The sequence below is a fragment of the Kogia breviceps genome, chromosome 8 (genome assembly GCF_026419965.1).
Source record: "Kogia breviceps isolate mKogBre1 chromosome 8, mKogBre1 haplotype 1, whole genome shotgun sequence".
Taxonomy (NCBI): domain Eukaryota; kingdom Metazoa; phylum Chordata; class Mammalia; order Artiodactyla; family Physeteridae; genus Kogia; species Kogia breviceps.
Window position 1 is genome coordinate 44,217,373 of NC_081317.1, and position 22,168 is coordinate 44,239,540.

Below are 22,168 nucleotides of genomic sequence, written 5' to 3' on the forward strand. Positions count from 1 at the left end.
GATTGGAGGGGTGTGGGAAGTTAAGGCAAGGCAGAGATCCAGGTGAGAGATAAATGTGATGTATGTGGGTGATGAAAGTGGATTTGGAGTTAATTGCATACACTTGAAATGTAGTTGGGAAATTTAATTAGAAGGTATTGCAGATTGGCTTTCTCAGGAAGCTGACTCGGAGATGGCAAGGAATATTCAGGAACATGATTAGGGAGTGGTCTTGAGAATAAACACCTGTGGGGTAAGAGAAAGAAGTCAGATTAAGCAGAGGGCAAAGTTAGGCTGTAGTGCAGCAACAAGAAATGATTTAACTGTAACTGAGTTGTGCATTCAGAGCTGTATTAGGCTGGAGTGAAAGAGTCTGAGCTTTATATCTCCGCTTGGAGTAGTCACTGGATGCAGGCTGCCACCAGGAAGAGGGGGAGTTTGGGAGATCTCTTGAGCTGGGAGCAATCCCTGAACAGCACTGGCAGCTGATGACCGTCAGCTGGCAGCTCTCTTAGACTCTAGATCTTTCAGTCTTGAAGAGTAAACTGGCTGGTGCTCCTGGAAACCCAGAATAGAAGACTCTCTGCAAAGGTTGGAAGATGAGGATAGAGTTGTGTTAAGAGTTGTACCCTGGTTAATGGATTCAGCAGTATATCGACTGGCCTTTCCAAACGCTAAGTTCATCATCAAGAATAATCAGGTATGTGGAGAAAAATGACTACCTTAATTTTGGACAGATTTAAAATTAAGTTGCATATTAGGTGTCCAAGTGAAAACTTCCAGTAGTGACTCTGATACATCGGTCTGAGAGGTCTGATAGGAGAGAAGTATGTAAAAATTTGAGATTCATCAGTATGCAGATATAATTGCCCATATGAAATGAATACAATTACCCTGGGAGAATGTTTAGAGGGAAAAAAGGGTGTCCAAAAATACCAACCTAGCACAATTTCATTTGGTGTTATTTACTTTTAAATTACAGAGATATTTAAAGTTTTGTTTTTATTTTAGTCACCTGTTTTATTAATAATTATGGGAGAGAAGGGAATACCATTTTTCAAAAATATCATTTAATTCTCTATGAAAGAATAGATAGTTGATAAATAAAAATACAAAATAGAACCATGAAACAGCTTAAGGAGTCTGGAAGGGAGAGCACCATAAGGCTGATCGTGGAGGGTAGTTTTAGCTTTCACCGGAGGAACACTGTAGCATATGGCTGTTTACCTTCATACTGTATTCCTGTATTTTGGGTCTTGATTTCTGTTGATTACCTGAAACTCTTAGAATCATAGGAGAGTTTTCTGTTTTAAATTTTTCCAAACACTTGGTCCATTTCATCTCCTTTTTCTGCTTATCACTTCATTTTGAAATAGCACTCTGTCAGAACAAAATATGGTAATCTCTAAAACAGCTCGGGGGAAGGTAAAACTGCAAATATTTAACTATTTTTTTTTCTTTTGCCATTTCCTCTTCAGTTTCTTTTCTCTTATATTTTTCTGTGCTTGTTTTTCTCTCTATATGTCTCCAAAGACCTTTTGAAATTGAAGCTTCTGAATTGGGTGTTATAATTACTTCTGATTAAGACAGCATCCCATGAAGCTTATAAAGTCTGTTCATTTTCTTCTCACTAAATTGATTCAATTGTCAAACAAATAATGATAAGGTTAAGATGTCTTTTTATTATGAAAGTTTGAAGATCATTATTCTAATATACATATGTCAGCTGTTATGTGCCAGAAGGATAATTTAAATGAAGGCCACTATTTTGATTTTTTTTTAAATTTACTCTTACCCTTGGACAAAATATGTTTCATATTTTAACATGGAATTTCTGTGGAAAGCTCTCAATATATTGCAAAGATATTTAATATATTCATTCATGGTCAGAGTTATACTGATCCTGTACAATAACTTCATTTAAATCTTAGTAACTTTAAAATCAGGTCAGTAATTTTCTTAATTTAGGGAGATGTTCATTTGGAAACTAAAATGGGTTTTGGCTGAATTAAGTATACTGTCATTACATGCTGATAACATGCATTAAAGTGAATTGTTTATTAATAACGTAAGGGCCACATCATTAGGGGACAAGTGTTATCAAAGAGGTAATATCTAAGTAGAAGATACCTGTCAGAACAAAATCTAGAATGAGAGCATAACAAACCATGCTTTAAAATCAGGAGGCTTTATTTTTTAAGGATCAAAATACCTGTTCTTAAACACAGAGACCCTTGGTAATGTGGGAAGGAAAGAACAGAAAGAATATCTAGAGGTAAATATTGTGAACCAGGAAATACAAGTTCCCATAAAAGTAAAATAATTCACAAGCTTGAGGGATAGAATATCTGGCAAATTATCTTAGTCACATTGCTTGTGTTGGAGGCCACAATTCCTCAATCAAGTAGGTCAAGGAGAGGAGGAAGGCTAAAGCAAATATAAGAGTAGCTAGACAAATGATGTGGCACTTTAGCAAGGGAATCGGCCTACAGGGGAGATTCAGAGAGACTTCTGCAAGTAGAAACACCGATATCAGGAAAAAGCATTACAGAATTAATGTCAATGGTTTTAAATTTGAAGAGGAAAGAATTGGAGTTACAGATTGGCTTCTCAACACTGACATTACTTAGAATATTAGCCAAGGAGATGTCTGGCTCCAAATTAGAGTTGTTGTTTTTTTTTTTTTTTTTTTGCGGTACTTGGGCCTCTCACTGTCGTGGCCTCTCCCGTTGCGGAGCACAGGCTCCGGACGCGCAGGCTCAGCGGCCATGTCTCACGGCCCCAGCCGCTCCACGGCATGTGGGATCCTCCCAGACCGGGGCACGAACCCGTGTCCCCTGCATCGGCAGGTGGACTCTCAACCACTGCACCACCAGGGAAGCCCTAGAGTATTTTTTTTAATGTATAATATTAATCCATACAATTGAGTGTGTCATATATACATATATGTGTGTATACAACACAACATAATTAGGTAAGCAAAACCCACTCCCACCACAGAGTAGAATGTAATGAAGGCAATCACAAAGATCAATGTGTTCCTCCTCACTGTAAATTTTGTTTATAATTCCTTTCCTTTTCTATATATATAGTTACCACATATAAGAATGATTAAAAATAACACATGCTAGCTTTGCTATTTGGAGTTTATAGAAATGTGGTCATACACTCTGTAGGTTTCTGAAAATTTGTTTACATTTACCATGCATATAAGGCATTCAAAATACTGTATTGTTAATTTTACTGTTTTGAGAGTTATAAAAATGGTATTATACTATATCCAGTTTCCTGATCATTGTTTTTTCTACAGTAATATCCTGTGGAATTGAAAGAATGAAATTTAAAAAATGTTTCTATCCCAGTGGACATTTGAGGTTTTATTTTTGTTTTTAAAAATTTTATTAGTATTGCTTTTCATCTTTACAAGATACTTTTAATCTGTTTCCATTGCGATGTGATGTGATTGACCAATTTACATTCTCACCAGCAATATGAGTTTCTTTTAATTTATGTAAATTTCAAAATTTAATGCTGTCAAACTTCATCAGTTCTGCGAGTCAAGTACTAGGCAATTTATAACTTGTTTTGGTAGTCTTAATTTATATTTTCTTAGTTGCTAATGAAGTCAAGTCTCTCTTCATATTATTTCTACCACTACAGTCTTTTTTTCATTTGGCAAGTGTGGATTCTTTCTCAGTGTTTACATTAAGTTGTTTCCCCTTTTCTTATTGTGTTGTAGCATTTAAAAAAAATATGCAGTATTCTAATGCTAATATTTTTAAATTATATGGATTTCAAATATATTCTGATATTTTGTGGCTTTTCACTTGTCAAAGCCCTCTAGCAAGAGACTACCAGGAACACAACAGTAGTTAAATATGTTTGCTATTCATTTCTTACTACTGTGAAGGAGAATCCACAGCATAGGAACCATGGATACTCCAGAAAGAGAGTGATATAAAAGTCTTTTTTACAGTATTTGAGCTTTTGTTAGGTAATTTTGGAGAGAGTTTAAGAGAGTTTAAGAGTTTAAGAGTGTTGCTCTGGATTGGATTCTGTCAGGAAGTTCTGTTAATTCTGTGATTGGGTAACTCGATAAATCTTACCTGGAAGGCGGGAAGATAAATGTGAGGCTAAAACTATAATTGGTAAGAGGCAGCAGTCATTCATATTACCCAGTATAGGGGGATGTTTGGTTATATTTGTGATCTGGAGAGTGTTTGTATTTTGACATCATTGTGGAGTAATCTAAATAAGGTTCCCAGGTATATCCATGTTCTAATGCCCACACCCTGTGTATGTTACTTGATATGACAAGGGAAACTTTTCAGATGTAATTAAGTTAAATATTTTTTGAGATGGAGGATTATACTGGCAATCTGAGTGGCTCCTGAACATAGTCTGAAGTGTTTTTATAAGAGGAAGTTATAGGAAGATTTGACTGTAGAAGAGAAGGCAATGTGAACCAGAGATTGCAGTGATGTGGTTACAAGCCAAAGAAAGTTGGCAGCCACTAGAATCTGTCAGAAGAAAGAAAGAGTTTTTCCTCTGGAGCCTCCAGAATGCACCAATTCTGCCCACACTTTGATTTTAGCCCTATGACTCACTTTGTGGACCATTATACATCACAAATCATTAACTCCTATTTAGTAGTAGAGCAGATGTTTTAACACACATAGTCAGTAGGGGCTAAGTTCATTCTTATGATTCCAAATGCAGTTGCACAATTGAAAAACTGCATGGTTGTTTTAGTTCTTTTTGCCCTTATCAATTATTCCTAGCAATATCTCTGCAAATGCTGTATAAGTATTTGTTATTTTTTTAAAAATCACAAAATCTGTGAAATTTGTTAGCTATTCACTTTTAGCTCTAAGGACCTTGATTGATTTTAATAGATAATGATATTTTGACCTGCTATATGCTATTATAATGGTTTGAATCTTAATGCCCACTGAGATCTTCAAATGGTTGATGTAATGAATAACTGTGGAAACTTACTTGGCGTAAAATATTTGAGCATAGTTCCAGCCTTCCCTACAGTTATGGATAACAGAATTTACCTCAAGTCAGGCAAAGGATAAAGTTAAACTGTATCTTCCATGAAAGATAGTATTTATACAATGAATCAACATTTACTAATAACTAGTAATGGAATTAGTTTCAAATATGGAAAAAATCACTCAGAAGAATAGCTAAATAGTTTTCAATTCCTCTGTATCCATTGTTGTCATGACATGAACTATGAAGAACAGTAGAATAGAATGTTACTTTAACAGTCCAAATGAATCACAGTTTCCAGTAGCCAAGCTCTTATGGAGGTTTCCTTTACATGACTCTGGTCTTTGCTATGCATCTTGGCTTTGGCCAATGGACCATCAGAGAAGATGACACAAACAGAAGTTTAATAAGTTCCTGAGCATTGGGGTTTTCCATTTGAAACATTCCTGTAACCATGTTAGAAACTCATGGTTTGACTCCAACCACTGTTTGGAGACACTACGTGGAGAGAGAAAGTAGCCAACAGCCATCACCCAGACCCAGACATGTGAGTACAGCCATCTCAAACCCTATCCACAGAAGGGATATCTCAGTTCTCTAGGAGAGCTTTTAATAATCTTATTATCAAGAAGATATTTCATTAGAAAATATAAATATTATGACTGGTACAATAAATATTTCAATGCAAAATGAGTTTTATATTATCAGTTTTTTGTAACTTTGTAATAAGTCTTTTTTTTTATATTGGAGTACAGTGGATTAACAATGTTGTGTTAGTTTCAGGTGTACAACAAAGTGATTCAGTTATACATATTATATTATCAATTTTTATTGGTGAAAAGCCCCTCAATCACATATTCTTAAAGTATCTATTGTTACATTTATCTATTTACCTATATATCTGGTATTCTCCCTAATTAACCCCATGAAATGCACACATATCTGGTAGACAATTATAGTATTTTATTGTCCTTGATCTGATCAAGTCTTAGCTTTTATTCGTCACTAATTTCTTCACCCTTAGAAAAAAGACAGTGTAAATATTCCTACTTTTTTTTTCCCTTTCTAAGGTAAACTGCCAAAGCCTTAACACAATATATTGAATAATTCAGTGTTTTCCACAGAATGATATAAATACCATTAACTATGGTCAAAATTACTCTAGAAGGTACCCACTTTCTTATAAGAAGATAGTATCTGGTCATAGTCTAGATGTAGAAAATAAGAGAGAAAATATTAAAACAATCACTTTAGAAGAAAATAAAATTACATCCACTTTCATAGTACACATACATTAATGTCAATAGAATAGATTACTAAACAAAAAATAATATAAAATTATATAGCAGAGAATGATTGTAGAATCAAGTGGATGGGTAAGGTTGTCCCCACATCTGGCCTGAAACCAAGAAGCCTTAAAGGTGAATGTTAACAGATTTTTAATCTTATTACTAAATAATTCATCACACATTAATTTAAAAGATAGAACATAGTTATGACATACATTTCATGTGAAAAACCAGTTTCTATGAAAAAATTTTAAAGGCTATAATCTGATATTTGAGAAGTAGAAACATAAATGACTAATAAACATGCACAAATCTTATGAATTAGTAAGGTAACAGAAAACTATAACAATGAAATATCATTTATAAGACTAAAAAAGGTAAACACTTTACCACTATTAAGTTTATAGACGGCACTGACAAACAGATTGTACTGATGGAAACTTTAACTGAATAAACTTTTCGAGACAATTTGTCAGTAGTGTCCACTGGAAAAAATGCACAACTTAAAAGTTGAGAATTATGTTTTATTCGGTGGACATTCTTACAACTTAAGCCTAAGACATGAGCATTTCAGACAGCTCTGAGGGACTGTTCCCAAGAGGTAAGGGAGGAGCCAGGATAAGTAGGAGTTTTTGCCAAAGAACAAAACAAAACATTGGAACATCAAAAGATTACTGTTAATTAAAGAAAAAAAAGACATCTCAAGGTAATGAATTTAGTACTTTTCTTTGTATGGGCTCATTGAAATTGTTCCTTTGATATGCACCGCAGCTATCTAGGGCCAGTATCCTGTTTTTCTCCATCCTGAATCCCCTCAGGGTGCACAGTGGGGGCACCTGCAGTGGCCAATGGCTTGATGGCTGAAACATCATTTGTTTACCTATATGGCAGGTGACGTTCGTTGTCCACGATATCTATCAAAATTTGAAATGATCATATATTCTGATAACAGTCTCATTACCTCACCCTAAGGAGTAAGGATATGACCAGCTCACAAAACCAATCTTACATTTTTAGGAATTTTATATGGCAGTTTATAAACCAAGTCTTTTTTATTTTATTTTCCCCTCCCCCTCCCTGACCAATTCATTTTTAAAAATTAAATTACATGAACTTAGAATTAAATTATGTTTTAAGCAAAAGTAATCACTCGAAATTCATGACTACCTAATTATTCCTCTACATTTTACTGTCATCTATGCTCTTAAAGTTATTTATGTTTATTCTCTTGTTTCTGTATAGTGGAATTATTCCATTTTACGGTGTACAACTGCTTATTTCCTCTCAATTCCATTTATGGTGTCATGCTGGTAGCTTGATCTGAGCTGTGGTGGAAGTGTTTAGACCATGGAGAATAGGTTTGTTTTTATACATGTTTGCATACATAAATTGTGGAATATTCAAAAATTAATAAAATAGTTACCAATGGACAGGGGATAGGAGTAGGTTAAATGGGGGCTAGAGGTGAGAGTGAATGATTTCACTCTACGCCTTGGCCTGTGTTTTTTATTTTTCCTTTAAATTTTTATTAACCAAGTAAAGAAAAATGAACAGTCTATAACGTTTGAAGCTGCTAGAAACTTAAGACTTTTGAAGCAAACAAAACTTCCCATGGGAAGCATAAATATGTAAATTAATTAAGACCTGCAAAATTCTAAATATTTTGTCTAAGCAGAATATTATTTTAGGTTTGGGAGAGAGAAGTGTTTTGTAAGTTCTAATATCAGGTATGGAAATTATGGTAATTGAGCTTAAGGTAATTGCATTGTTGTTGAAAGCATTGCCTACTGTAGTGGTTCTTTTGACATATTTTAGGCTGAAAAAGTAGTGAACTTTTCTGTGACAAATCTTGCCAAATCTGAACTCCAAGAGTGGGCCAATGTAACATTCTTCTCATGTTTTGGTTCATCATATGTTCTTTGACTTCAGTTCATATTACATCAGTTTTTTATATTAAACATGTTTATAAAGCACCATAGATCTAGTTGTACATTGAAATTCATGGCACAAACCTACTTCCAGTGTATTACTTTGAATAAAGTCAAATATTTAATAAGAAACCCAGTTGCAAAATCATGTACATCCTCAAATGAAATTAACTCAGTAGGGACCAATTTGACACCTTGGACTTGTATCTCTCTTTTCCCCATTGCTTTATTTGCAATCTAATTTTCAAATTTTAATGTAAGAAAAATAAAAGCATCATGAAACGATTTAGTAGTTCTTTTTATCAATACTTTGTACAGAACATAGCAAATGAAATAGTGATTCAAGCAAAATTTATTCCCTGAAGCCCATTTGTATTTATCTATTTATCTTCCTTACTCAGCAGAGAGAATTTTGAGTAAAATAAGTCATATTGCCATTTTTTATTTTATCCTAATTCTAGGAGCTAGAACATATTCAACATTTTTGGGGTGTTGTCCAGAAGTCAGAATTCAACAGCCTGCAGGGGCCTAATTAGAACTAATTTTGAGTTCTTTTAACTTCCTTGGCTGTATAGACTTATTTTTGAGCCCCAGGATGTAACTCATATTTTTTCTGGAGCTACACATCTGATACTTTCAAAGATCAAACCTTATTCCCAGGCTAAGGAAAGGCAATCAGGATGCTTGACCAAACTCAAACGATTATAGAAGAGACTAAAAGAGAAACATATATAAATATTTCACTATTCTCTATATTTGGCTTTTGATTTATGGTTACATCAGGGCCTTTTGGGGCTGCATAGTTATCTCAAGGCCCACAGAGTTGAGATTGTTTTTTGATTTAAGTTATATGGATTTTCTTTTTCTGATCAGCTTTTGCCTTTTCAAAGGGCAGATCAAGTTCATCTTCTTGATTTCCATATTAATTGTACTTAAACATTCATCTCAGCTTAGAAATTTAGAATGCATTTGCATTCTTCCAAGTCAACATAATATTTACAGCATAACTGACAGGTATCCTCACCTATAACACAGATTAGGAGCTAATAGGAAATCTTATGAAATTGAGAAATAAAGCTTGCAGCATCTTGTGAATTGGTATCACCCATTCATCTTTCAAAGATGCTCAAAAAAAGCAGATCAGCAGTTGTCACATGGATGAGGGTCAGGAAATTGACTCATTCATTTAACAAACAGTTTTACATGCATATCATTTTACCACTTCTGAAGAGAAGACTTTAAGATGAAGTAATTCTGATTTGTAATTTATTTAGCTTTTTCTTTTTCCAAAAAGAGAGTTTTAAGTAATTTTTCCTTATGGGAACTTATTTCCTTGTAGTCTTCTCAAAGTGTGTAAGTTTTTGCTCTCTCAGCTTTCATGCCCATCTTTGTTGCAGTATTTACTGACCTCACATGCCTACTGTTTTGAACATTTTAACCCTTTATATACGATCTTCCTCTTCCTGATATCACTGTGGTGACTCTAATAACAACAAAGATTATCCATACCCTTGTCCATTGACCTTGACCACTTCCCATCCCCAAAACTCTCCCTCCCATTTAATTACCTGCTTTTATAGCTTTAATACATTTCTCACAAATAATAACACCACATCTGAAACCTTGATTTTTAAACATCTCTCTTCCTTATCATTATCTCCTCTTACAGTGTTTTGTAATTGGATGTTGAAAATCTCTCTACAGTGAAATATCAATTCCTTTTCCTGTTGCAGCCTGACTCTCCCATCTGTGCACTAGATTCCAGCCTCTCTCTTCTTTCTATTTGTACTTTGCCTCTGCAATTCTCTTCTTTTTGGCCTGTATTATAAATATTTTCTGTCTTTTAGTTAATTACCATCATGATAAAAATGCATTACATCTCCCACAATAAAGCTAAAAATTATCTTGCCATCAAGTTCTCCTCTAGTTACTGCTCAATTCTCTGCCAAATTTTACAAGATAGTTTCCCAAAAGTAGCGTGTATACTAAATGTGTCCACTTCCCACCTTTCACAGTTCATCTCTAACTTAATCTAATAGGCTATAATTTTGACCACTGAAACTATTTTAACCACTGAAACTATTTTGACCAAGGTCATAAAAAGCCTCCCTCTTGACAACTGCAAGTCAATCTCATTTTTTTGTGGGAGGGTCACATTGTCCTTTTAGCAGCATCTGCCTCTTAACTCTTTTCTTTTCATTTTGGGTTCCCACACTCTTCATATTTTCATCTTACCTCATGGCTGCTTTTCCTTATCTATTTTCCTGGACCTTCTTGTTCACAACATTCGAGATATTCTTAGAAACATCCCTCTGCTCTCTTCCTCTCCAGCTATGTCATTTACTAGATGATTTCATCAAGGCCTGGGATTTTAAAAATCACATATATACAACCAAATTTTAGATTTTCGGGGTCTTCTCAACTGAGTTCCAAATCCACATTACCTGCCTTTTAAACACCTGTACTTGGATGTATCATAGAATAATCTTCTGCCCTTTTTGATCTTCTCCAACTCACATCCAATGCATCAGTAAGTCATGCTTTCTCTACCTGAAAAATATTTCTCAAATATGACTGCTTTAAGCCTACTTCAGATCATCATCATCAATTTCCCGTAACACTCTAAGTTCCTCCTGATTAGTTTCCCAGCCTCCAGCGCTACACCCATTCTGCCCTTTACACACACTCCACCTAGAGAGAGATTGTCAAAGGAAATCTAATCACCTTGTTTGAACTATAAGACCTTTACCATAACCTGGGAGAATTTTCATGATCCAAAACCTGACTGTCTTGCCAATCTCAGGTCATGTCTCCATTGTGCTCACTCTGCTCTAGCAACATTGGCCTTCTTGCTATTCTTAATCCTGCCAGCTAGTTCTTGTCTCTAAGTCTTTGCTATGTAGTTTCTATTGTCATAATTGTTCTCGTAGGTCTCTAGCCACTAGGAGTTTCATATGCTTCAAGTCTCTTCAAATGTTACCTCCTTAGGTAGGCCTTTCCTAATCACCTTGTGTAAAACTTCTTACTCTTCACTGTCTCACTGGCCTTTTTTTCATAGACTTTATCACCAGTGGAAATTGCACTAATGATTCATTGATCTAACTTCTAAATTATCTCCCCCACACCACTGCTATTTAAATTCTATAATAGTAGGTCATGGTTTTGTTCATGTCTGTATTCCCAGATTCTAGGACAGAGCTTCATACATAGAAAGTGCTTGATAAATATTTGGTGAGTAAATGAATCCTTACCATAAATTTGTCCAGTTATCTGATCCAAGGTGAATTGAATAAGTGTTTAGGAAGAAGCCTTTGAAAATACAAAGTAAAAACTCCCTCCTAACTTTTCTTGGTTTTGTATGTTTCTGGATGCAGAGCAGATTTTATTAATTATTTCATTCATGAAATATTTCTAGAAACCAGGTATACATTAAAAAAGAAATTCTACATCAAGATACCAATTGCAAAGAAGCATTATTGAGAAACATCAGTGTCTAATAGTTATTTGTTCAAAGATAGGATAATAGTATTTGATTATAGAATTGATCTTTCTCAGAATTCCTGCCTTCTCCATCAAAATGGACATTCTATTCATGCATAATAGTATATAGGAAACTACTAGTTATGATATGTGATACTACTTAAATCATTCACCATTTTTAATATTTATCTAGAATTTAGACTGGTTGTGGATACTTATATCTAATAGATAATTTATTAACTTATTAAATCTTAACTACTTACCCAATCTTGAGTCACTTATTTTAAAATACTAACACATTCTTTGTAACAAGGCAACATAACTATATGATAATTCCCTTGCTAGAAGAAAATACTCCTAGTCTCTGAAAGCATATACAGAGGCGTTCTGTCCATAGACTCTCTTTATATCTCTGTATCTATCCTAGTAAATTTGTCTTAATGATTATAAGTAAGCATCTCAAATAAGGCCCTGCTACTTTCCATGTACGTTTAAATTTAAACTTGATACTTTGTAAAATTATTAGCACCTTCTGGGTTTCCCATGGTTCTAATGATAAGTGGAATAGCTCCCCTTGGCAAGAAAGAAATTGAATTCTATTTGGGGAAAGTCAAAGGGCTGACCTCCATTACAGGGTGTGTGTCAATGTCAGTCCTCTATGTATTCAAAATTATTCTTCATCTGTAAATCATCCTCCTGAGGGATTATTAAAGCACCAAAGTAGTTTAAAAGAAAATTGGTTCATTATTTCTACGACAAAGTTATTTTCTCACTAAAGAATTCAGTGTAGTTTAGGTCAATAAGCTCTTATTTGAGCAAGTTCTATGTAACAAGAACTAGGTTAAGTGCTGTGGAACAAATAAAATAAGAAATGTCTCCTGCTTTTAAGGAACTTAAAATCTAGAAGGTTGTGTTAATGTCAGACGTGCAAACATGTAGATTTAGTTCAATATGCTAATTTATAAGATTCATAAGATAAAATATATTACTATACAATACATTTTTCTGGTCAAATCTCTGTAGAGCCTTGGGATAACATAATGAAGACAAGTAGCAGTGACTTGAGAGGTTTTATTAACTTCATGAAGCCATCCAGTAACAGAGATAAGGACAATGTCAAACTTTCCTAGAGAGGAAATCATTCACAAAAATTTTGTAGATGAACCCCTGACAATATATATTTCCAGTATTTCCTCACAGATTATTTTGAAATGATTATTTTTTAAACAAATATTACTTATTAAAATAGGCATAGAGGATTTTTGTTGCTTTTGTTATTGCAAAGATTGCTTGTCAAAATGGGCATAGAAATAAGTGGAAACATTTATTAGGTTTCTTTTCAGGGCATGGGAATTGGTATAATTCAGGTTCTTATCTTCCTCTTGCTGACTTTTGACATGCGATGTCTATAGCACCATCAGGCTACACAGTTCCCAAATCCTTCTGGCCTTTAGGGTGTTAGACAGAGACTGGGGACAGAAAGAGAACTTGTGATGCTTTACAACATATTGCGTGTGTGTGTGTGTGTGTGTGATGGATCACTTCATAAAAATTTAATGTATACAAATAGATTTATAACTTCTCTATTTCTTAGTTGTTAATCTTTCTCAGTTGAATATAATTTAAAATATATACCTCATAGTGTTCTACTGAGGATAATAAAATCAGTTAACATGTGTAGAGCCTAACTCATTCATAGTGTATGTTATTAGCCTGTCCTTTCCCCCTTGGTTGTATCACATACTTTGGGTGCAAGCATACTCAAACTATTTGCGAATAAATAATGACAAGTAATATATATTGGCATACTTGTAAAACAAATCTGAAATATCAAGTAGATAATGATATCATCAAAGTAAAAAGAAATGTCCTGGTTTCCATTTGAAAATAGGATTTAATCTATTTAAAAATTATCAGACATCATCTTGTGACACTTTTCCTTTTTCAATTAATTGTTATATTAAGGAGCGACACTGAATTCACTTTAAATTGTCCTTAATAAATTATAAAAAATCCTGTTACTTAACACTTGGAGTAGGTTCAGGATCTATCATCAAATGATAGACTCTGGCTTGAAAGTGTTCTGAGTTTGAAAGTCATCTTTGCCTCTCAGTTTATATTCTCTGGGCTTCAATTTTATCATTTATGAGTTTGGATATCATCTGGGCTTCGATTTTATCATTTATGAGTTTGGATATCAATAGAGTTTCAATCTAAAATAATGAAACAAGTAAGTGGAAAAAAAGAACATAGTACATACAATTTGCAAAATAAATGCTATTTAATTAGTCTTTATTTTCCACATTTAAGCGGTTTATTTTGTTACACAAGAGATTTAAACTTCCTAGATGTATTAGTATTTTTGTTCCAAGTGTTCTTCTAATTTTACTTAATCTATAAATCTTGTACATGAGTAAAACTGACATGAAAATATAATAAGAAAGCTTAATTTAAGATATTTTTAAGATATTTATTTTAAGATATTAAGAAGATTTAAACTTCAAGCAATGTCAATTAATGCCAATACTATATTTATTCATAAGTTTCTTAATTATTATTTTCTGCATGAAGATAGTGTATTAAAAACATCCTGGAATACAGACCTAGTTTTAAATTCTGATAGAGCTACTTTTAAATTGGGGTAGTGTGTGATCTTGGTTATTTGTTTTTTTTGTTTGTTCATTTGTTTTTTTTCTTATACTTTCTGAACTTTAGCTTTTCATCTGTCACATATGTCTGATAATACATACATCATAGATCATTATGAAGATTTAATAAAATCATATTTATAATTGCTAGCCCATATCTCGGTAATGATAGGTATTCAATTGCACATTTTCATTACTTAAACTATTACTTAGAAAACCAGCAGTATAAAATCACACTTAAATAATTTATGTATTTATATATAAACATTATATATATATATAGTGTGTGTGTATATATATAAACACCATTTTGATTGTTTGGCTATTCTAAAAGAAATAGAAGAGGGTCTTATTGTTCTATTATAGAAATATGTATTAAAAACAGAAATATGGACAGAAGGTAAATAATCAAGTTATAATATATAAGAAATAGTTAATGTAGTACCATATTTATTCCATCCATCTACCCAGCCATCCTAGCATGGATCCAATCATCAATCATTCAAACAACAATTTAATGGGAGGCTATCCCATTTGAAATTACAACTAAGTATAACACACTAATCTATAGATTCTGATCACAAAATATGTCCAATAAGGCCATTTTTTTGGTCAATTATATCCCTTTTCTGAACTTATTTCAGATTTCTCTTTACATCCTGTCTAGTGCTCATCTTGACTGTTGTTACCTATCTGCTGTGGCCAGTACTTGCACCTTCAATGTTTTTGGCAAATGACACCTAGAAAGCCACAACAGCTCTGAGAACACTCTGAGATGAGATAAACAAAGGCCAGACTTTGCATCTGTCCCTTGGGTGGCCACTAGACAGGTCAAAATGAACAACCATGTTTCCTTGCAAATAGAGTCTGGGTTGTGAGCTCCGGTACAAGCAGTGTGCACCAGGGGTAGTAAGGGCTTCCATGCCAAAATGAGGATGAGGGATTTCAGCATCACAGAGCAGAATTCTTTTGTTACCTAGTCTTTCCCTGGTTGGCTTAAGTTTTTGGCTGATTCCAGAATTCTGTAAAAGTTGACTCTCTTTGTTTTCACCAGCTCATTAGTTCCTTTTGTAGAGAGACAAAACTCTGGAGTTTCCTACCCCACCATTTTTGATTATGTCACTCTCCTGAGTTTTCTTTTAAGCAGCATATATGAAATAGCAAAGGAAGTTAAGGCCAGTCTTTCCTGTCGTCTTAGAAGAAAGCAAGTACACAAACACAAACCATGTCATCTGTGAATGACTACTTCTGACCTGTACATTCACCCATTCCTGTTTCTTTTTCCAAAGAAAAAAGCTATATCTATGGCAATGGTATACAATATCCTGGCTGCCTGCCCTAAGCTCCATATTTCTATCAGTCCAGGCTGAACACAAGATGGAAGAAATTGCCCTCCCTTCCCTGAGTCTACGTGGTAAACTCATTTAGTTGGGATTGAGGTCTGTCTGTTTGTATTCCTGATTACTGACTGGAGCCTGGTGGGCATAAACCTTAAGCACTTTCTTTTTTTTTTTTTGTCTTTTTTTTTTAAACATCCTTATTGGAGTATAATTGCTTTACAATGGTGTGTTAGTTTCTGCTAGTTTCTGCTTTATAACAAAGTGAATCAGTTATACATATACATGTGTTCCCATATCTCTTCCCTCTTGCATCTCCCTCCCTCCCTCCCTATCACCCTCCCTATCCCACCGATGTAGGTGGTCACAAAGCACTGAGCTGATCTCCCTGTGCTATGAGGCTGCTTCCCACTAGCTATCTATTTTACGTTTGGTAGTGTATATATGTCCATGCCACTCTCTCACTTTGTCACAGCTTACCCTTCCCCCTCCCCATATCCTTAAGTCCATTCTTTAGTAGGTCTGTGTCTTTATTCCTGTCTTACTCCTAGGTTCTTCATGACCTTTTTTTTTCTCTTAGATTCCATATATATGTGTTAACATACGGTATTTGTTTTTCCTCTTTCTGACTTACTTCACTCTGTATGACAGTCTCTAGGTCCATCCACCTCACTACAAATAACTCAATTTCGTTTCCTTTTACGGCTGAGTAATATTCCATTGTATATATGTGCCACATCTTCTTTATCCATTCATCTGTCAATGGACACTTAAGTTGCTTCCATGTCTTGGCTATTTTACATAGTGTTGCAGTGAACATTGTGGTACATGACTCTTTTTGAATTATGGTTTTCTCAGGGAATATGCCCAGTAGTGGGATTGCTGGGTCGTATGGTAGTTCTATTTTTAGTTTTTTAAGGAACCTCCATACTGTTCTCCATAGCGGCTGTATCAATTTACAATCCCACCAGCAGTGCAAGAGGGTTCCCTTTTCTCCACACACTCTCCAGCATTTATTGTTTCTAGATTTTTTGATGATGGCCATTCTGACCGGTGTGAGATGATATCTCATTGTAGTTTTGATTTGCATTTCTCTAATGATTAATGATGTTGAGCATTCTTTCATGTGTTTGTTGGCAATAAAATTGAATTGAAAAAAAATTAAATCTATGATCACAATTGGTTTTCTTAATATTGTCTCCATTGTTCATGGAAGGTTGTTTCAATACATCACCTGAAGGAGATAATTATCTAGCCATCTAAAGTGATGAGAGCATAATCTAAAGTGCTTATGTGTTTGTTGGCAATCTGTATAATTATCTCCTTCAGGTGATGTATTGAAACAACCTTCCACGAACAATGGAGACAATATTAAGAAAACCAATTGTGATCATAGATTTAATTTTTTTTCAATTCAATTTTATTAATACTAAAACTCATCTGTTTATATTTTATGATTCTGTGTGTGTGTGTGTGTGTGTGCATTTTCTCCATTAGTACAGCAATATCAGTGGTTGAAAGTGTATGACTGATTATTCACCACAAATATTGCTTTGTCTGGAAAACAGTAAGAAATAGAGTGGGACTTACATTTAGTAACCAGAGTAAGTAGAGTTATGTATATAGATCAAATTGGAGTCATTAATGAAGGAAACATTAACTCAAGCCTTTACTTGACAATATAAAGCCACTTCTCTGTGGCTGTTCTCCATCATCACGTGGTCTTTTTTAACTGGTGTAGTGTTTTTGGCCCTTCGTACCTAACAGCTGTTTGAGCCTTGGCTTGTTGGCATTGGCCTACCTAGGAGCAGCACAGAATTAAATAGTCTACAAAGAGTTACCTTTTAATCCCTAATTATTGTCTATGTCGAATTGTGTTTTTTCCACTTGGATTGCAGCCCAGCAATTTGTACATGAGATATAGATTAATAGTGTTTTGATACATTTAGCTATACATCTCTAGTGGTAGACATTCGTGGATGGTATCAGATGAACTGCCTCTAATTCTCTTCCTCTTTATATTATTTCAAATGCTATATGAGACCAAGAGAATATGTATATCTTATTTTAAGGGAGGGAGTAGAAGCTATCTGTCCTAAAGTCAATGATCGCCCACTCATATCCAGCTAGCACATGACAGGTTTGTAATACATAGGTTCAGATCATGGTTTTGAACTTAAAGGACTCAGAAAACTCAGTAAGGGAGAATAGAACAGCAGAGCTGTTTTTCCTCACACATTTTGAGACCTTCATTTGCTGCCTCTCTGATATATTTCTTTTTTTTTTTTTTTTTTTTTTTTTTTTTTTTTTTTTTTTTGTGGTATGCGGGCCTCTCACTGCTGTGGCCTCTCCCGTTGCGGAGCACAGGCTCCGGACGCGCAGGCTCAGCAGCCATGGCTCACGGGCTTAGTTGCTCCGCGGCATGTGGGATCTTCCCGGACCAGGGCACGAACCCGTGACCCCTGCATCGGCAGGCGGATTCTCAACCACTGCGCCACCAGGGAAGCCCTGATATATTTCTTAATGTCTTCACTTTCTCTTCTTCATTTACAAAGGGCATTCACACAGTAGTCAAGTATGGCCTTGTTTGTGTTTTTGCTTATAATAGAAATAAAAAGCATTTTTCTTAAAATCAGGAAAAAAGCAAAAGTTTCATATGAACAGCAGAAGACATAGTATGTAGCCATACATAATTTCACTTGCACAAATAGTTTACCCGCTATATCATTTTTCTGTTTGTTCTTATTTGGCCCTTTTTTTTACTCCTAAATATTAGTTTGAATCATATAAAATTGTTTTCTGTGAAAGGGGGCAACATTGTTTTAGGCTGAATATTGACACTTACACTGACAATGATTCAACTTAAAGTCATATGCCAAGAAGCAATCTAGTAATTGGGACTGTTGGAAAATCTACTAGATAGGAATTCTAATATCAATTGTAGGAATAAGTTTTGAACCATTGGTTTTGGAGAATCATATGCTCAAGGAATATTTATCCATATGAAAGTAAAGGATTATTTGAATGGAGAATTTGAAAAAAAATTATTGCAATAACAGGTTGAGTGAAATTTTTCCTAATGTCCTGGAATTTTGTCTAAGTCCTAAAGGAGGAAAATAGCCTCACATTTTAAAGAAAACACCCAATCAGCCTCCAGGATTTTACAAGTGTCTGCTTCAACTTAATACAACTTAATACAAATCTCCTTTCTGTATTCATTGAGTACAAGGATGGATTGAGAGACGGTTGAATGATCTTCTTGTGGTGAATGGTTTTCCAGGGAAACAAATGATGATTTCCCATCCCAAAAGCCAAGTGAGAGGAAGTACTCACAAAAACTGAATGGAGAGTCTGAAAGAGGAGTGGGCTGGCATTTCTTGGATTGAGCATCAAACCAGGCATTATATGTGCTCATAATTTTTGTGTGTTAACCTGAACAAATACAGGAGAATTGGAGAGAGGTGAGGAAAGGAGAAAAGGAGTAGCAGCAGTGCAATAGCCTGAAGTTTCATGATTTGCCTTGTCAAGAATTTGTGAAATTCTTGTAGATTGAGTGGTCACCGCGACAGGTAACTAGGCTTTAGTCATTTTGTAGAAGATTTCAACAGTATATGTTTCACAATGGACTATCAATCATAATTTTTGAGGTGATGTTTAAGAGATTGCTTTTAAGACATACTTGTCATAGCAGAGAATCGTGCAGTGAGGGGGTCTTTCAAGGTACTCTGAAGAACCCACATATATATGTGTGTATATATATATATATATATATATATATATATATATACACATATATATATATCACACACACACACACACACACACACACACACACAAACATACATACGCAAAAGTCAGTACTTGAACACCAGCATATATCTTCCCTGACTATGGCTTCCACGGCCAGGAACAGTGTGTTAGAGAAGTGTAAACCAAAACACAACAAGACAAACCGAAGACAAACTTACTAGTTGTTCACCCAGTTTGTTAAGAGACATTTGCCCTTTTCTACTTCTCCTCTCCACTCAATAGTGGAGTCTCTCTAGAGCCTAGATGATGGATGTAGGTGAGAAAATGTACATAAAGAGAAGGACATGCCCTAGCACCTACTCCCAAAACCACAACCCACATGTTAAGCCTGCCAAAGACAAAAGTTCAGTCAGTTGCTTTGAATTTCTCCAAAAGATCACTGGAAACGATGAGATTCCTTCTTAATCTTCCTTTTGCTTCACTTAAACCACGGTTACCTCGCTCATGGATTATGGAAACTATGAACACCTAGTCATGCAACGTGGTTGTGTCTGAGTGTGTGTATATTCCTGGAGTGAAATTTTTGATATGGTAATTTTCATAAACTTTTCATCTTATGGACATTGCTTATCATTTTATTTTACTATATTAACTTGAACAGAACTCATAATATGATTCCTTATGTTTATCTCCAAAGGAACCAAGTCCCCATTATACTAAACAAAGTTAAACAATTTTAGATATTTTGGCTTTTGGAATTTTCTAAATAACAAGGCATTCCTGATATAATAGCCAATAGCAATAATTTATAAAATCATCCAGTACAGGGTTATGTATCCTGACCATGATATGAAAGGATTTTGTTTGGAAGAGATTGAAAATTCCCTCCCATTATAATGAGTACAAAGGTTTAGGGATATCACCTGAATAACCTAATGTCATTTTTAAAAGCCTACCTTCTCCAAATACAATTTATAATTTTTCTACTCTGTAATTTTTTTCCCCTTTTACTCAATGAACTGTATGTTTACATAAAGTATGAAATTTATATTTGGCTACCTTGTCTTCCCAGTAAAATGATAGCTGTTAACATTATTGATCATGATTCTATTTTTCCATTTCAATAAAATACAAATAGTAACAATACTTATTGAATATGTGTTGGTATATTTATTCATCTCTAAGTAAACATGACAAGTCAATGTGAGCTTGGAAAGTAAGTGATATTGAAGTTTTGGCCTTCAAGGTGAGGCTGACTTTCTTTTTTCTTATCTGTTGAAGTATAGTGTTCAGTAATATGTACATTCCTTCTGCTTTTAGTAGCATTTACTCTTTCTCTGTAGCTGGTAGCCAGTACTTTCATTTTAAACAGAATCTCAAATAAGTCCACTGACATTTAAAAACTGTAGATGCATCTAAAACATGGAAATTTAGAATGATTTTTTGGCTTGGGAATTGAAAACATCCAGCAGTAATTAAGGTGTCTTATTTAGTTCTGATGTGATGGTTCTGTTGCTTGTAATTTATCTTGTTTAATTCTTGTGAAGGTATCTTAAATAACTCTTCAAAGGTCACTGAAAATACCCCAGGGGTTTAAAGGATTCAGTGGATTTTTGCGAAAGGATTCATGTTTAACCTTTAAAATATAAAGTAGTATAAATTTGCAAACAACACTTAGGAATAGCTGATAATTGATCCTTTCAATTTTTTAATCAAATAATAGTGAAAAATAAATGATTACATATACTGAGAACAATTCAGATTGCATATATGTATATGTGTGTATATACATGTATAGATATATGTAAATATACATGTGTGTACTATATACAAATATATCTAAAATAAAATGTACATTCTTATAATATATCTTTTAAGCTCTTGTAATAGTTGTGAAAACTCTTTTTTTAGTTCAGTATACTACTTTACTCAAAGGTCTAGATTGTTTTTCATGAATACCTTGTCTAGCCATCACTCTTGAGCAGAGAACTACATTAAGAAGTTTAATAGAAGATTTCATATAAAAGACTTTAAGCTGAAAATTCCCTTTCCTCATAAAATCCAATTCAATGTTTAAAATGATCCTCTTATTAGGAGTTAGAGAGGAAGTTACCTTCCAATTCTAGGCTCACAATGACTACAGATTTGGTGGTTGTGGTGGAGCCATGTTCTCATCCGCAATGGGTTATTAAAAACATATTTGAAAATAAAGCAATAAAATTACATAATTGAGAATTCTATTCATAGTAATATAAAACATATTATAATATATCTTGTTCTTGCTTTAAAAGATACTGAGTTTCTTTGACCCTGGCAACCCAGCTGAGAGATAAGACTTTGCAAAGCCATGATAGTCTACTAGTAATCTCTTGACACCGATACTGGAGGCTTTGAGCTAGGAATTACCTTTCTGTATTACTGTATTCCTGTTCCCCACCCAGTGACCACCAACCATCCACCACACACACACCTTACAGGTTAAGGAAACATATTCAATTCCAATCATTAACGGGTTGGTGTGGTAAAGCAGGCTGAGTTTGGGTGTGTCTTGAATAAGTGCCCAGCATGATCAAAAAGTTCCAAGTTATCAGGAAGTTCAAGGAGTTCCTTCATCAAATTGGCAAGTGGAGAGAGAAGAAAGGGCAGAGGGCTGTGACCACATTCCTTTCCAGGGCAAGATGGAGGATCTTGTTTACTCATCTTAATAACAGAATCATCTATCAAATACTTAAATTATCTTTGAGGATGCATAACACTTC

The 22,168-nt window shown here is 34.4% G+C and overlaps 1 long non-coding RNA gene across 5 annotated transcripts in view; it reads left to right on the forward strand.

Moving 5' to 3' along the window:
- Positions 1–384: 384 nt before the first annotated feature.
- The window catches only part of LOC136794663 (uncharacterized), a 1,213,806-nt gene continuing 1,192,022 nt past the window's right edge, over positions 385–22,168 (forward strand). For all 5 annotated transcript variants that reach the window (XR_010841734.1, XR_010841738.1, XR_010841735.1 and 2 more), the window contains exon 1: positions 385–679. This is a non-coding gene — a long non-coding RNA (uncharacterized lncRNA). The remainder of the gene's footprint in view (positions 680–22,168) is intronic.